The sequence below is a fragment of the Semicossyphus pulcher genome, unplaced genomic scaffold, assembly GCF_022749685.1.
Source record: "Semicossyphus pulcher isolate SPU_LCO1_2020_fin unplaced genomic scaffold, fSemPul1.0.p SCAF_9, whole genome shotgun sequence".
NCBI classification, from domain to species: Eukaryota; Metazoa; Chordata; class Actinopteri; order Labriformes; family Labridae; genus Semicossyphus; species Semicossyphus pulcher.
This window is the reverse complement of record NW_027211770.1, coordinates 24,370,406-24,387,371: the sequence shown is the minus strand read 5'-3', so window position 1 is coordinate 24,387,371 and position 16,966 is coordinate 24,370,406.

The window sequence follows — 16,966 nt, the reverse complement described above, 5'->3', positions numbered from 1 at the left end:
AAATGGCTTTCTCCATCCCTTCCTCCCCTCCACCCTCCCTCTTTCCCCCCTCTCTCTCACTTGATTCATTATGCTGATATACACAGTATTTGCTTCCTGAGTGAGCCCCCCTGCACTCCCGCCCTCCTGGAATGCACACACTGGCGAATATACACACTCACACAGATACACACAGCAAGATGGTGGTGGTGCCATAAATATAGCAAACGACACAGCCTAGCAGCCGAGCAAGGTCAGCCGCGGCCCAGGATGACAGTGCCGTGGGCGCTGCACCGAGCTCTTGTTAGAAATGCACACAGATAGCTCATTAGGACGGGCCCCTGAGGCCCCCCAAACACACACATGCACACACAAACATATACAAACATTGATCCATTTACTATTTAATTGCAAAGTTACAGTGCACGCTCCGCTGTGGAACACGAACCCCTCTCTGACATGATTCAATCTGCTCCCCTCATCAGTTGCTGCTTTATTCCATGTACGAGGATGTAGGCTGTGTGTGCTTGTAACGTGTACCTGCAGAGTGTACATGAAGCGTGTGCCTTTAATTTGAATATCTTGAAAGTAAGTGTCATGGATTTACACATTACATGTACATGTTGCACTTCCCTGTATGCGATATCTCTTTCCCTTAGTACCAGAGCCACTGTACATTAATACCAGCGAGGTCTGCAAACTTCACTGGATGCAAAAACTGTCATGTTTACGCAATCACGTGACAGCTTTTGGAACTATCACAGAGATACGCGCTGACAATAGAGACATCTACGTGATCTCTTGTGATCTATCTTGTTAGAAGTGTGAAACAGGGAAAAACGAGCAGAAGAAATAATTAGAAACTATCGTCAGTCCGACGGGAACAACTGGGCGAAAGTCGTCATGTCCAGTATGACTTTGCATCAACTTTATAATTGCCGTGTAAAAGTTTTGAGTGTGTGTCGGTGCGATAAAAAGGAAGCATGCTCGGTGCTGTGCGTTTTCTGCGCTTCTGAGTGTGCGTGAGACGGCAGGTGCGCATGTATAGGAGTGTGTGTTTTGTGTGTACTTAAAAGGTAGTAGAGGTACTTGGCTCATGCTCCGGACACGCCTGAGAGACTCTGTGAGTGTTGCCCTCCGCCCGCCTCAGACACACGCTGGGACACACACAACTAGTTCTCCACTCTCCTTTTCTCCCTTTTTTCTCCCTGATCTTATTCTTTCGCTTCTCTCGCAGATGATACATGACTTTTTCATCGGCCAGATTTTTTTCTGACTCAACTACAACACTTCAGCTATCTATCTATTATGTGCTGAGTAATTGCTGTCTATTGCGCCCTCCCTTTCTCTGTCTGTGTCACCTGGAACAACCTCAGCGGGCACAGTATCAGACCATTGAGCGTCCCTTCTCTCAGTGTCCTCTCCCCTTCTACCCGACTATATGAAATAGATAAATGCATTGGATACTGATTGTCCCCTATGCCAACCTCCACCTCCATACACCCCTTCCCTGGCCTCCTCCCCTGCCCCCCCTCTCTACCTCCTGCCCGGCCGGGGGTGGTGTCAGTCTGGCAGGCCTTGGGGCCCGTCAGGCGACCAGTGGGCTGTGACGGGCAGCAGCTCCGCGTCCCTCTCCCTGCAGTCTGGCGCCCGCTGGGGTCTCGTCCGGGAGCCCAGCCTGCCAAAGTGACCTCACTCCAACTGAGAGGAAAAAAGTCGTACAGGCCGCGGTTCACTCTCGAGAGTGGACAGCGCTTAAAACAAACGAAGCAACATGGCTTACTTTTCTATATAAATTTCACTTAATATTTGCCACTTACATTTTTTTTACATTTATTGCTGTTCATTCAGTCTTGACTGATGCCTTCACTGGGTTGTGTTTTAGGCCCAAAACAAACATTTTAAAGGGTCTCTTATAATGTTGATAAGACAGTGTTTTTATCACTCTTTATCCTTAAATGGTCCAATAACCAATAAATAACAATTAAAAGCTGTTTCATTATAACAGAAAGTATTGAACCAATTTTGTATACAATTAAAGAAAAAAACAACATAGTAGGGTATATTAGCCACATGTTTTTCCACCTAATTGCAGAGAACAAGTCTCCCCTGTAGTGGAATTGAAATCATACCTACTCTTATTGTTGTGGCCCACTGGCAGATGAAATAACATAATACAGTGCTTTTTAAAATGTACACATTCACTGGAAAATATGAGAAAACTACTTAACTTAGGTTATGTACAAAATGCCTTATTTATTTGTATGTAACATTTTTGTTTTTTTAGGGAATCATCGAGCATTTAGGCTTAAATCAAGCGCTGTTTTATCGGCAGAAAATATCGTCAGAAAAATGACATATCTGCCGATGTCGTCATTTCAAGCAACAATCTGCAGATACTGATAACATGCCGATAATATCGTGCATCCCTAATTCTTAGTCTTACTAAAAATCCATTGTCTTTTTTTTCACATCCAACAAAGGGTAATTTATTATTCCTTCCCTTGTGCCAACTTGTAGTACATTTTACGATGACCATTTAAAGTGTTTTAGTATCATATTCGACCACTTGATCGTATTTTCCCCCCATTTTAAGTGAATGATGTGAATCAATGTATCCAGTTGATTTCTACTTGTTTGTTCTAGAATCAAATGCTAATGTCTCAAGTAGATTGTCTGATGTTAAAATACCTGAATTAGACATTTGAAACAATTGAAATGATCTCAGCTACAGACACATTTCTTCATGTGTTTACAGAAAATAATTTGGATCTCCAGTATTTTAATGACTTGTTATCAGGAAGATCTGTTTCTTTCTCTCTCTGGTAATCCAGTCTTATGTTTGAAATGCCACTCACTCATTTTCAATCACCGTCTGACGGAGCCACTTCTGAATTCATCCTAATTTCGAGGACTTTCGAGGCAACATTTAGCTGCTCTTGCAGCAGATGAGGGGAGTAATTATTAGTGTGCCAGAAAAGATCCAGGTGCGTTACACAAACAATTTCCCTGCCACCATCTCTGGTGGCAAAAACACAACATCGCAGTCTCTCCTGTGACCGAGCGTTGAGCTGTGCCTGCTGAGGCGAACCTCCCCCCTGCATCCCTGAGAGGGTGATGCAGCGAGGTGACACTGTTAGGGAGGAGAGTTCTGGGTTTTTGTGTGTGTGTTTGTTTATCTGCATTATGTGTGTGTCTGCAGCAGCAACTGTGTGTTTTTTGGCTCTTCCCTTTTTGTGTGAGTTGTGGTGACTTCACATCCAGTTCAAGTACTCTTTCCGGTGTGTGTTTACAGTATGTGTGGTGTCCTGCTGCATGTGCACATCCAAAAGTGTGTGTGTGTGTGTGTGTGTTTGCAGTGTTATGTACTGTGCTTTACTTCCAACCCCTACCTCCTCCTCCCCTCCCTGTGCCCCGCCCTACCTCAGCCCCATGGAGATGCATCGGGGTCAGGGAATATGGGGAGAGGAACACAGGGAGGCCGCACTCCACAACTTGAAAGGAATTCTAATGAACCAGCACAGTCGCACTGCCTATTCCCACGACAACAGGCCCCAAACAAATAGCTGCATTTGAAGTCCCCTCGTTTTATGACTTTGAAAACGCTGCATGTGTGTGTGTGGTTGTTTTTGTTTTTGGGGTACTGTAAGTGTGTGTGTGTGTGTGTGTGTGTGCACAAGTGTCTACCTCCACAGTTTTTTTTCTAAGAAATTGGCCTGGGAACTGATTTACTTTAATGTGTACACGAGAGGATGCAATTATTGTCTGCTATGACCAGAGATAGACTTTTTTTTATTTGCAATTACCCGACTCATATCGGTGTGCTTCCTCCACGAATAAACACCTCACATGTGCTGTGAGGAGATGTAAAGTCTGCTACGCATGCATGCGGATAATTGGAGGATAATTTCTATTTCATATTTAACATCAAGATAATTATTTAATCCAAGAGGCAGGTAATCACTGAAACATTTAGCTTTCTCCCTGCCAATCTGTGGTGGTTTTGAGGGAGAACTTTTGGTATCATTCTCTTCATTTTGAAACCCTTTTTAAAGACTTTTAGAAGGATGATAATGAAACATATGCAGCTTTGTTTTTAAGGCATAAGAGCACGTAATCCAGTTTTTGAAATTTAGTAGGGTAGTGAACATTTTGTAAACAGTACATCTCAAATACGGATTTTAAATCATGTTTTCAAATTGAATATTTCTACTCTTTTAGATGGGGATTTTCTTTATGTTTTAATTACTGAAACATTAGTTTAGAAAGAGAAAATTAGTTTAATGTCCTGACTTGAGTCTGAGGCAAAAAAAAACACTGTTATGTCACATGACAGAAACAACATTGTGCACCTGTTCTGATGCAGGATACACAGCCTTCCTTAATTCACACAAGAACTACTTTAAAAGAATCTACAATGAAAATAAAGAAGCAGTTGAGTGAGGTGATGCCCAGTTAGGTGTCTGAATAAATATTAATATAACCCCCCCCCCCCAGAGCCCCTCCCACCCTCCCACTCCTACCATTTTCCAACCCCCTCTGTGCAGGTGTGTGTTTTTCTTTGACAACCTCGGGATGCGTGTACAACGGCTCCTATGAACCGAGATGTCTTTTATTTCTCAGTCCAGTGCCTTTGCATCAACTGAGCGTGGCGTGGCGCGCGTGGCTGCCCGGTCTGGTTGGCTGCCTGCCTCGGCTGGCGGGGCCCGGGCTTGTCTGTCTGCGCCCCGGCTCGTCTGTCTGCGCGCAGCGTGTTGTTTCGGCTGCTCTGCGCAGACGGCGCGGGTGAGAATGTCACTCCACAAAAGCAGCATGAGTTGAGCTGTGTAAACAGTAAATAATAAACAAGTGCTCTAATACATTATTGAGAGAATCACTTTAGGCAACTGGGACAGCATGAAACGCATAACCCCCCCTCCCCATACCCCCCCTCCCCTCTCTCTCTTTTCAAACTTGAGCTCTTTATGTTTTGACTTGGTGATACTGCAGCACTGTACTGCTTGCATGTATTGTCACTGATTTGTTCTTATGTTACATAAAAATAACTTGCATATGCTTTGATCCTTTTTGACACAAGTCCTGTGCTCTGCTGAGATGATTCTGCAAATACTGCTTCTGTTTTAAGCTGCACTTTAAGACTGCAGCTAATGGTTATTTTCTAATGGTTAGTCTGCAGGTTAGTGTTTTGATTATTTTGTTAATTTTTAAGTAAATTAAAACTTGAAAATTGTATAAAAATGCCCATCAGAATTTCTTACAGCCAAAGTTGAAGTCTTGCATTGGCTTGTTTTGTCTTACCAACTGTCAGAAACTTTACAAAATCCACCTACAATGTTATAAAACCGAGTAAAGCAGCAGATCGTAACACTTTTGAAGCTGGAACCAGCACGTTTGGCTTTTTTTGCTTGATGAATGACTTTAACCAAAAGTAGATTTTCAGAATTGTTGTGTTTATTTAACTCATCGAACAATCGTTTCAGCAGCAGTGGCTTCAGCTCCCTCATAAAATTAATTAACTGATTTTCCTCCATCCTCACCAACAGCTCTACAATGCATAAGTGCTGCATAAATGGTGCCCCATCCTTATTGTGTGCTCACAGCAAACCCGTTAAAAAATGCATATGTAATTCCCCCCCCTCCTTTAACCAGTAGCATGTTGCTTATATTGTGCGAACATAAAACAGCATCTGAATCTACCTGCTTTAGAGCGTGTAGTAAATGGAATATCCTCCTCCAGTGGCTTATTGAGCAGAATAATTACATTGCACATATTGAATTCCACTAATGCTCCAAAGGTAGGTCTTATTTAATACCACAACTCCCGGAGGGTGCAGAGCATGATTTGAAGCACACATCTCTTCACTGTGCCTAATGCTCCACATAGATTTGTACATAAAAAAAAATATCTCCAGAGCTGCTCCAATAGTAAACTTTGCAGAATTGGTCTGAAAGCTATCTGGGTATTGGGACATTATTTCTGTGAATGTCTGTCTGATAGTTTAAACCGCAGTGATTATTCTGCCTTCAGCGTGCCGTAAATTTATGTGGTGACTCTTCGGCTGTTTATTTCCGAGACATAAACCATTCACGCTTTTTGAGGAAAATGATTAACATGTGTGTAAATCTGCAAGAATTCCAGCTGATAATGTGCGTTTATGTAAACAGACGCCACAGTTAATGATTATGTGTAATGTAAGTCTTAAGGTTATGGCTTCTACAAATCCTTGAATGAAATTAGAAGAGATTAGGGGTGGGGATGTCTAATTTTCATGAAGGAACAATCACCATGTTTAGCTCTAGGGCTTGTAAATCCTATCTGTGTGTTGGGAGTGTAATCCCAACAGCAGCCTGAAGATGGCAGCCAAAACCTAGTTAGCTGCCATGTGAATGTAAGGGCCCGTTTTCCTAATATTACTTCATAGGTCAAACGTATCTCCTGTGTAGGATCATGTTTAACCTGCATGTGTTCGTTTCACTTAAAACACAGCAGTCAAAGTAGCAATAAGACAAATTTAAGCTTCGTTACTGTAAAGTGAGATGCATTTTCAGTGTTGTGCAATAAAAGGAAGGTTAAGCATGATGGATGATATTCAGAAAACACACTATAGTAGTTGCAACAATGAAAACAGGAGGATGAAAATTTGTATGATTGGGCAGAAAAGAAATTGAGGATGTCTGCGGTTTTATCAACACTTTCGGGAGTGAAAATGCAAAACTTGTAAGCAGGGAGCGACTTAAAATATGAAAATTACTCAAGGTCTGAGTGCATTAAACAAAATGGCAAAAGAGTTATGCTAATTTCTAATTAAATTAAGTGAAATTGTTTTCAATTAAAAAGAAAAAAAATAACATTTGTGATGCAGGTAATTTGCTTCCTGATGGATTTTTACACACTGTTGCAGACTCACTTTTATAAGTTAAGTGTTTGCAAAGAACACATCAGCAAACCTTTCTTTTTTTTTTTTTTTTATATGATGAACCCTCCAGTAGACAGTTCTCTACATCAGCACCCTGCTCTCACCGGCTGCTCATCCCTCCATTCTCAGCTGAGACAATGGAGGGGAGGAGAGGAAACAATGGGAGGTTTGGGTGGACGATGCAGGAGAGGGGAGGGACGGGGGTGGGGGGAGTTAGGGGAGGAAAAGGGGTCTGTATAGGACAAACACACACACACAGGCCAAAACACAGACAGAAGGAGGCTGGCGACGAGGGAAAGGTCATATAGGTCAGCGATCAGGCTCTCTTTATTCGTGTGTGTGTGTGTCTTTTGCTCGCAGGATTGTATGGATCCTTACACGCACACATAAACTCGACACCGTGGGCAGTCTGGGTCATGCCTGTCCCTTCACAGTCCACTGCGCCATTATTGACGGCTTGAACTGATACCCCAACAATGAGGATTTTGCACGGTCATGGGATGTGTGTGCATGTATGTTTCTCTGCATGTATGTGCGCATGCTTTTGTGTGTGTGTGCGAAGGTGTGAGGGTGTCTGGATTGGTCGGTACTTGCAAAGACGTCAGGGAGATCCAGGATCTTCCATGTCTTCTCTTTATTTATTTTTTTCCCTCTTTGCACACACACACACACACTCTGTTTACACACCAACTGCTGGTATTTTGCACACATGCACACGCAGGCACAATAGGAGCCGGCTGGGGAGCCGAGGAATGGGGCCCCTGCGGGAGGGGCCTCCTCCTGGTCCAAATCAATATATGAGAAGCCATGCAAGTATAACAGAATCATTACTCTCACAGGGCTTAGGCGGGTACAATACACCGTATGGTTTGTGTGTGTGTGTGTGTGTGTGTGTGTGTGTGTGTGTGTGTGTGTGTGTGTGTGTGTGTGTGTGAGGATGTTTGTGCGTCTGTGTGTGCGTGCTTTGACACCTGTTGTCTCCATCCTGCTGGTGTCATCTCTTTAAGCTGACTTTCTTTGATATCATTAGTGATAAGAGGAGAGGATTGTCAGTGTGCACATCCATCGCTGGTTCTGCAGCATCTTCAGTCGCGTTTCCTCTCCCAGAGCTGAACACAACAATGCATCTGCGCTCTTCTAAGCAGCCGGTGTCAAACACACGCACCACTGTAGGTTCAGCGCGAGAAACAACAAGCTAGCGCTGCCTGAACCTGTGTCTAACAAGACTTTGTATTTTTCTCACTAATCATGATTACTGCCACAATCTTCCCCTCCAGCCCACCTCATTCTACCCCCTCACACATCAATGACAACCTCCTTTCATCTGCCGCCGTGCAGCCCAACATCCACCATGTATTTACAAGGCCTGAAATGAACAGAGCAATTATTATCAGTCATGTTAATTCTGCAGATAATGATCAAAAGCTGAGTCCTGCTCCTCTTTCCTTTCTCCTCTCTCCCTCAGCGCCTGCTCTGGGGAGCTAACAGCGGTGACAAACCTCCCCCTTTTATTATTTCATGGCCTGTTTAAAGATTTAGTGAGGCCCACAAACCACTACTTTTAATGACCAATTAACAGGAGCAAAGCTCTCTTCGGAGCACCGCGGCCTCGTTCAGGATTTGCTAGAGTAAACAGTGGTGCGGCGCTGGTTGTGGTGCTGGTGGTAGAGGGGGCGTATGTCTCGTTACCGGCTCGCTGTTCAAACTCGCACACATACAAACAGCCGAGCACGTACACAAACCACACACATGCACACACACAAACCGTCTGCTCGGCTGCTTATTAAAACCTGGAGGAGCAGCAGTGCTTACCAAAACCTTGAGAGAGAGTCAGTCAGCAAGAGTCAGAGTGAAGAGTCCCGCTCCCACTGGGTATGTGTTTTTTTTTTTCTGTTCGTTTTTTTTTTTTTTTTTATGGTTTGGAATCTAAAATGTTTGCTGCAAAGTCAGCCCGGCTAAATCTGATGCGAGAGCCAGCGAAATGGTGTTGAAGAGAGAGTAAATGAGTAGAGTCTGCATCATTAGCATTGCTCAATAATGTAGCTGGGGGGTAGGACAGCACCACTCAAGGCCACAGGCTTTCTGAGCGGCTAATTTGGACCCGTCTTGTTTATGGGTATAGCGAGCCGGCCCCTCAAGATGACTGTCAAGCTGAGACTCGCTCCCCAAACTAAACAAACACAAATGAATACACACTCCTTGATGAAATCCACAACATGCATGGCTGATCAAGCATGGAGCAAAACACATCCATCGATGGATCAACACTGTAACTTCTCAGCAGTCAGGGTTTGAAGTGAGAGAACTGCTACATGAACTTAATGTGTGGTGAAGCTACAGTTGGTTTAAGGTTTAATGATCTTATTTAGATTTGTTAGTAATTACATTAATTAATAGGTTGGGATATAAAGCAGAAATAAAAAGACGGAAACTCGTCAAATTAAATGTAACTGAGGGTAGAGCTCAAATAATAGATGATTGGATAACATTTAATTTTAATTACCAAATGTTTAATTCACAAATGGTTAAAATGATTTATGGACCAATCAATGCTGAAACCAATTGTAAGGTGTCATAAAAATACTCTTACTACATCTGTTCTACCTGTTTTAAGTAATGATGATCTGCATCATCTTTCATCACATCTTTTTCATTACTGTTCTTTACTAGGGCTGGATATCGATAAGGATTTCTCTTTTCGGTTCGCTTCCAATACACAAGGGCCTGATGCGATTTGATTCAATATCGATTTTTGTTAGGGGTATTTCAGTTACAGTATCAATGCACGTCTAACCTGGTGCATTATCAAAATGGTTAATGTCTAAAGAATTGACCCCAAAGAAGAATCATGTACTTTTTATTTAGCATGACAAACACACAGCAGTCAAAACAATATTAACAATTTCATAAATTAGACACTCTATGAACTTTTTTTCCAGTTTCAGATTTTCAGTCTGAACATCTGGCTCATGGTTTTGATTTAACAAACTGGGGGTTCAACCTGTGCGAGATTTGGCTACGAGATCTCATGGCGCGAAGAACAAAACCACACGAGACTAAGAGTTTTGGGGAAAGGCATACTGTATAACAACATGCCGAAAATACACTCGCGGCCAAAGCCGACGCTAACAGAGAGTAACATAAACATCACTGTGAAACTAACTCACATATTGATGGACGAACATACAATAAAAAGAGTCCTTCGGCGATCACTGATGTCTCCGTTGTATGTGCAGTAAACAAGTCCAGGCATGTCTCCCTCACTGCCGTGTTTTGGGGGGATGCGCTGACTCATGCTGCGTTCAGGAGCGCTCAGAAACGTGAGTGATCAGACATGTTTTTACACATATTTTTAAAGATCGATCTCAGGATTTATTCAAATGAGAATCGATTAGAATCGCAATCTTTATTAGTAGTTATTTTTATTGCATCTGATGAATGATCTTTGTAACGTCTCATAAGCTCCACCATTCTTTTATTGGCCCTTGAAGCTATACTATATAAATAAAGTTTGATTAGTTTTTTTAGCAGAGATACATCAGACTGAAGTTTACATTTGGCTGCTCGTCTGTTTGCTTTGCTCAAACTAAATGACGGACCTAATAATGCTTTGCATCATCGTCCATATATCCTCTTAGCGTTTCCCAATTACAAACCAATGTTGTATTGTGTGCATATGCAAACCTGTATTTACATTCACTTCACAGTCTCTCCTGTAGTGTACAGAACACACATGGAGACGGAGCATTGTCTAGCAGGAGGGGTGCTGGGGAGGATCAGACGACCTGGTTAATAAGACAGTGTGTTGATTGTATTTGTTTTCCATTTGTCTCTCATCGTTTGCATTGAAGACGCTCGGCGGTAATTAAGCCACTAAGTGAAACTGAAACGGGCGAGTCGTGGGGCGAGCTCCACGGCAGCATTATGAGCAGAGAACAACAGACGCAGAATGACAAGAGCCACAGAACAATGTAGGGAAATGGAAATCCGCCCCATCAGGAAGATCCTATTGTAACAGGAAGACAGAACGAGGATAGACGAAAAGGAGGAGATATAATCACAATGTCGGATTGGTGCCAAAGTGTTTAGCGTGGCATAATGAAAGCTCGCCATTTGTTGGTGCGTATGTGTACGGATATAATAGAAGGAAAAGCAAGAGCTGTGTGGGAGGTATAAAGTTGAAAGAGATGAGGAAGAAAAGGGACACATACTGTATGTACAATAACTATGCAGAAACTGCCGATCAGTGTAATCTGTCATTCGATGGACACAAGACAGAATATTGTATGTGTGTGTCCAAACAAATACCCCTTTCCCACCGAAATTAGCACAGATTTTTCAAACTCGGGAAGACCTGCTTATAGATGCTGATCGTCTCTGTTCCCATTGCCAGTGGAGTATACTCCTGTCGGTCTCTTTTCTGCTGTGTCACCGTCTGACATCACAAACGTGCCTGAAACAGGGTTAGTAAACAGTGAAGATGTTACGGTGGTATCTATTACTCATTCAGTGTGTTTATCAAACTTGGCGCCAACAAATTTGGAATGATATTCGAGCGCTGCTCTGACAGAGACGGGTGGAATTTGTAGCTGAGATGACAAGGAGTTGCAGAAGTTACCGACGGAGCATAGCATCGTTCCAGAAAGGGGGCGGAGATTAGCGTGTCGACACAGGGATTGTAGCCTTTCCCACAAAGCAAAAAAGCCAGGTGTTAGAGGGTGTTAGTGGGTTTTTTGACCAGTGGGAAAGACTTGTATGTCAACATTTGAATTTTGTCAGAGCTTAATTAGACTTTATTGATCAAAAAAAGGAACTTTGAACACTTGATGGACATTAAAAAATTGTCCAAAGCCCCAATTTATTAATCGTTCAATGGTAAGAAAGAGAGAAAAGGAGCAAATCCTACATTTGAGAAGCTCATTACAACACTCTTTAGGCGTTTCTGCTTAACAGATACATTTGGTAATTAATTTTCTGCACATTGCAAATAGTTTTAGCATTATTGCTTAACCTACCACATATAATCCCATAGAATACATCATCCAAACCTTCATAAATATTAAATATGGTTTCAATCTCCAAGCAAGTATCTCCTTCCCTCAGCTCGCCTCTCTGTGGAGGTCCAAGAGAAGGACGAAGACCCTCTTTCTGCCTCTCTTGGATTCCCCTCTTCAGTCCGCCATCCCTCCCCTTCTCTCCCTCTTACCCAATGAACCCCAGCAACAAATCAATGGCCAGGGATAAACACAAATCCCCCGTAGAGGTGACTTATAGAAAACAATTTGAACCTGCGCACCTCGCTTAGGCGGCCCTGCTCAGCCTTTTTACTGTATGGTTCTAACCTCAAACCTCCTCTGTCTGCCAGTCGATTGAAATTAGATTCCCAGGTAGATGTGGGGGGAGCTGGAGGGGTTGGGGTGGTGTGTCAGGAGGGCTGTTTCTACGCTGGAGGAATACACGGTTGTGTAAACACAGCCGAAGAATGGTAACGTTCAAATGCGGCCGGCTTTGATAGGAAACAGAGGTGTTGTAAGTGAGCGTTAAAGGGAGATCACTGACGAGACGATATTTAATTTATCAATGATTCAAGATATTGATGGTGCAATTAGAGACATTAATTCACTACATTTGTTTTAATAGATTCCTGGATAATTCATTAACATCTATACGTAGGAAGCAGAGCTGTTTGTACGCTTGTCTGTCACGAATGTAGTTATTGATCATATTCTGTTTGAAATGAGCAAAAGAACTCTTTTACCGCGACCTTATAAAACCTAATGACCTACAAAATCAAATATGACACGCAGGATCTAATGAGAGCGAGTCTGAAGACGACGCAGAGATGAGGCCTCGGCTTCCTCAGGGGGAGACCTGGGCCCTGGTCTCGCACCGGGGAACTCTGGGAGGCGGCGGGGGAGTTGGAGGAGCTCGGGTGAAGAGGCTGCAGAGGAGGAGGAGGAGAGGAGGAGGAGGTTGGTAAGACCAGGGCCTTGTGCTGAGTGGGCCCTCAGAGGGCTCCATCCCCTATTTTGCAGATCTGCTGAGGTGGGGGTGCTTTTGCATTACCTCCTTCTTTATTCTGCTCACCCCTCCCTCTCCACTCTCTCTCTCCCCAGTCTCTGTCTCTGTCTCTCGCCCTCTCTGGTCATGCTAATTGCTCCCAAGGTCAGAGCGTCGGCTGTGCTCCCCTGAACGCGCCACCCCCCCACGCCCTTACCCGGCCCTGGCTTTGAATGGCATGTTTTGATCAGGCCTAATTTGATTGGTCGACGCTGTCTGGGGTGGATAGGGACAGCGCTTTACAGCCCACTGCTTTTGATGTGCGTGGAAGTGTGCATGTGTGTGCGTGTCAGGGTGATGCATGTCAGGTTATGAAGTGTCTGTGGATGAGTGCATGAGAGTGTTACACGTCAGCAGGGAAGTGTTTTTTGAGGGGTGTCAGAGTGTGTAAAGGGGAGTGTGTGTAAAGGGTGGTTTATGTCACGGGCGAGGGCGATTTTGTGTACTTGAGTGTCAAGGAGAGTTTAATGTGTTTTGATACAGCATATGGCATGTGTGTTGGGGAATATGGTCCGACATGGATTGAAATGCTGCTGGTCAAATAGTGAAACTCATATTGCCAATATTTGACAAAACTCTAAATATGCAGTGTGCGCTATGAAGATAGCTCCATAATATTAGTTTAATTGTAGGAACCTGATTAAAAATGTGCAGTCTTCACGGTGTGTTGCATGCTGGGTAAATGGTTGTCTCGTCTTCTAATTAAGCTAATTTTTTCCATAAGTACATAACCTGATGTTGTGATTTTTATATATTCTTGTTTAAATTAACTTTTTTATTGTCATGAAGATTATTTTTATTTTGAATCAGTGACTTGTTCTGGTTGTTGTCTGATTGTCCTCCCTCGGATCCAGTTGGATTTTGAGAAAAGTCTTTTATTTTGATTTGCCTGTCCAGTATTTAAACTGTTTAGTATTATAAAAGGGGCCATGTCCTTTAAATGGATATTCTCGTACTTTGCATTGGTTTTGCATTTTAGAGTATGTATTGTTCACAGTGTTTTTCCAGAGTTACATTTTTAAAAAGGTCGCCTCTGAAATGGGCCGTTCATTTCAGAGGGCCTGTTTGGCTGAAATCAACCAATCGTCATTCACCGTCATTCACCTCAGGCTGCATTCTTGCGCTTGTTGTCAAGTTGTCAGGATTTCAGCTTACAATTCTGATACCTCCTGGCGATTCTGGCTCATACATATAAGGCCGAATAACCGATTCTAGAGCAGCCATGTTTTCTACAATGTGGGATCACACATGTGGGGGAGGGGCTACGAGGTCACTCCAAATACCGTCAGCCAATCGTGGCTAAGTTCTACCCTTTGAATAGCAAAACGGCTTGTTCGTTTCAGGAGGAAGGAAAGGCTCCAAAAAATAATTAAATTAACAAATTCGAATAACAGAAAATTGATTGCATAGCTAAAATATGTCAACTTTAACATCTTACTCATAAAAGAGTTATCAATAACTGATGTTGTAATTGTCTCACATGTTTGTGATTTGACTCACTTGTGATGGGAAAGCAGTTCCTCTTGTACGCTTTACCTTTGACGAAGGCCTAAAATCTAAATTTGAAATGAACTTGATGCTGACATATGGGGGAATTTAAACCTTCTTGCAATATGTAATATAAAAGAAAAAACCTGCAAAAGTTTGACCTTTTTGCTTGATAAATGACTCAAATAATCAATAGATTACAACAGTTTGTTATTGTTTCTGTCTTTAGACTAATGGACTGATTATTCTGGCACTGACATAGTGAAACAGCTACAAAAAAATGCTGTCTTTCTCTTTCCAGTGGCTTAAAAGTAGAAACATATTTAAACGTATTAAACATCTTGCAAGTGAAACAAACGGAAGGATTGTGGCTTTAACACGTTTCATCCCTGTTCGCTTCCTGCCAGCAGCATCTGCATGAGTATGACTGAAGAATCTCCCCCTCTAGAGTTGAGGAACAGCAACATCCCCGTCTGTGGGTCTCCCTGTCTCAGCTCCAGTCAGATCCCCAGTCAGTGCTAGTGCGCGAGGTGTACAGTAGGAAGTCCTAGGCAGGCAAACAGGCCATGTGTGTCTGCTGTCTGACAGCGGCGCTGATCCGGCCCCTATGAGTGAGATTGATAGGGCCTGTGATCAGGGACGCCGCGCTCCCTCCATCGCCGGCGAGATGGATCACATCACACTGCCGTCTCCTCCGCTTCCAGGATAAATGAACTGAGGGGGAATCTATCACTCCCCGAGAAGGAGAGAGAGAGTGAGAGAGAGAGAGGGAGGGAGGGACAGGATACCTTACAGAGATACTGATGAGGATACAGGAGAGAGAAAGGAAGGAAAAAGGTAAAAAGTAAGAAAGGCAAGCTGGAAAAAGACAGCGAGGGACTGATAAAGAAGAATCGGACACCGGCAGAAAGAGGTGGAGGAAGTGTAAGAGAAAACGAGGTATGATGGAGACAGCTGTGTAGGCCTGCTGCTAGGTCAGCCCCCCTCCCTTGCCCCAGTCCCCCTCACAGGTTAGGTGTTAGGGTGTGGGCTTTTTTGTGTTGGGCTGTCAGCCAGCTATTTGTCACGGTGAGCGATCTGATGCTTCGCCGAATCAATCAAGCAGAAGCGCTGTGGGTTGTGTGTACTGTATACACGTGTCTGTGGGTGTCTGAACATGAAACTGTGTTTGTGCGTATACATACATGAATATATGTGCGCAAGGAGGTGCCAAGAAAAGGAGCACGTTCCCCTCTATGGGAGGCCATGCTGAACACACACTTCATCTTCCTCAAGCCGGGCAGAGGACTGTGTTTTAGGTGGGACTGTTTCATCCCTCCAAACTCTTTTTGAACACACTTTCCAGCCGTCCTAAGCATTTATCGGCCCCTAGACTCCCACTCCTCGTGCTCATTTGGCCCGGCATAAATTAGACTTTGTCATGGCTGATTGGGAATAGGCACCTTATTGCATTAGGCCATGGCTTATTAAGCAAATGGTCTTAAGACAGGCCTTGCTTAACTGGGTGACAGCCTCTCAATTAGGTCGTCTGTGAAATATGCCCAAGCTAATTGCCCCCAAACACGAGCCCATGAATTGGATTAGAACTTCGTCTGTAGACATGTTTTGGTTTAAGATCACAGGTGTCATGGAGTTCGAAGAGTGTGGGCGCTGAGGCATTCGTAGTTATTTAGACCCTCCCTTTGATATTATTTGTGTGTGCGTCTGCACTTCTGAGTGTTTGTGTGTGTGTGAAGAGCTAACTGACACGCTGATGTGCTTTCACCGGATATAGCGCTCATGAGATCCCCCTCTTCTCCTTTCCTGGAGGAATGACAGCTTCAAAAACCTTTCCCCGATGATTATAATTGACTGATTGGCGAGTCCTTAACTTCCTCTGCCTCCTCCAATAATCCCAACATGGCTCTCAAGTGGCTCTAGGCTGTCTTTATGAGTGCCTGCTTGCGTACTTTATGATTGCCTGATGTGAAAATGGCAACGGTGGTGCGAGGGGGTAATTTGTCGGAACCCAACAAAGAAATGTTGTAACAATTAATCACGGGGTGAACACCGAAGAACGTGGTAATTATGTTCATTAAGTGGCGAGCACAGGGGCAATTATCTGGCATCGGCTCTGGTTGTCACAGGCATGTCAGGCCGAGATGTTGTAATAACTCACCACTTCTAAAGGGTTATCCCTCTCGTATAATAAAGTCTGATGGGCAAGGAGAAGTATGTAAGCAGCAGCATGGACACAGTAGGGTCACATTGTTGATTCGCTGTTCAGAGTGCTGCCCTGTGTCCTTGAGCTTCTACACAAATCCAGCGCACTGTATGGCAGCACTTAGAAATACACTGTGAATATGCAAATTCCTTGCCTCTCCTACATTTACATAGGAGACTCGCATGTTATTATAGAAATGTAACAAAAGGTATTTACTTTCCAAGGTAACCTGGTCACAGCAAACAGCATCTATTAATGGTCTTTCTTTTTTTTATCAAATTGATCATCTGTACATAAACAATGAGGCCGACTCATTGTC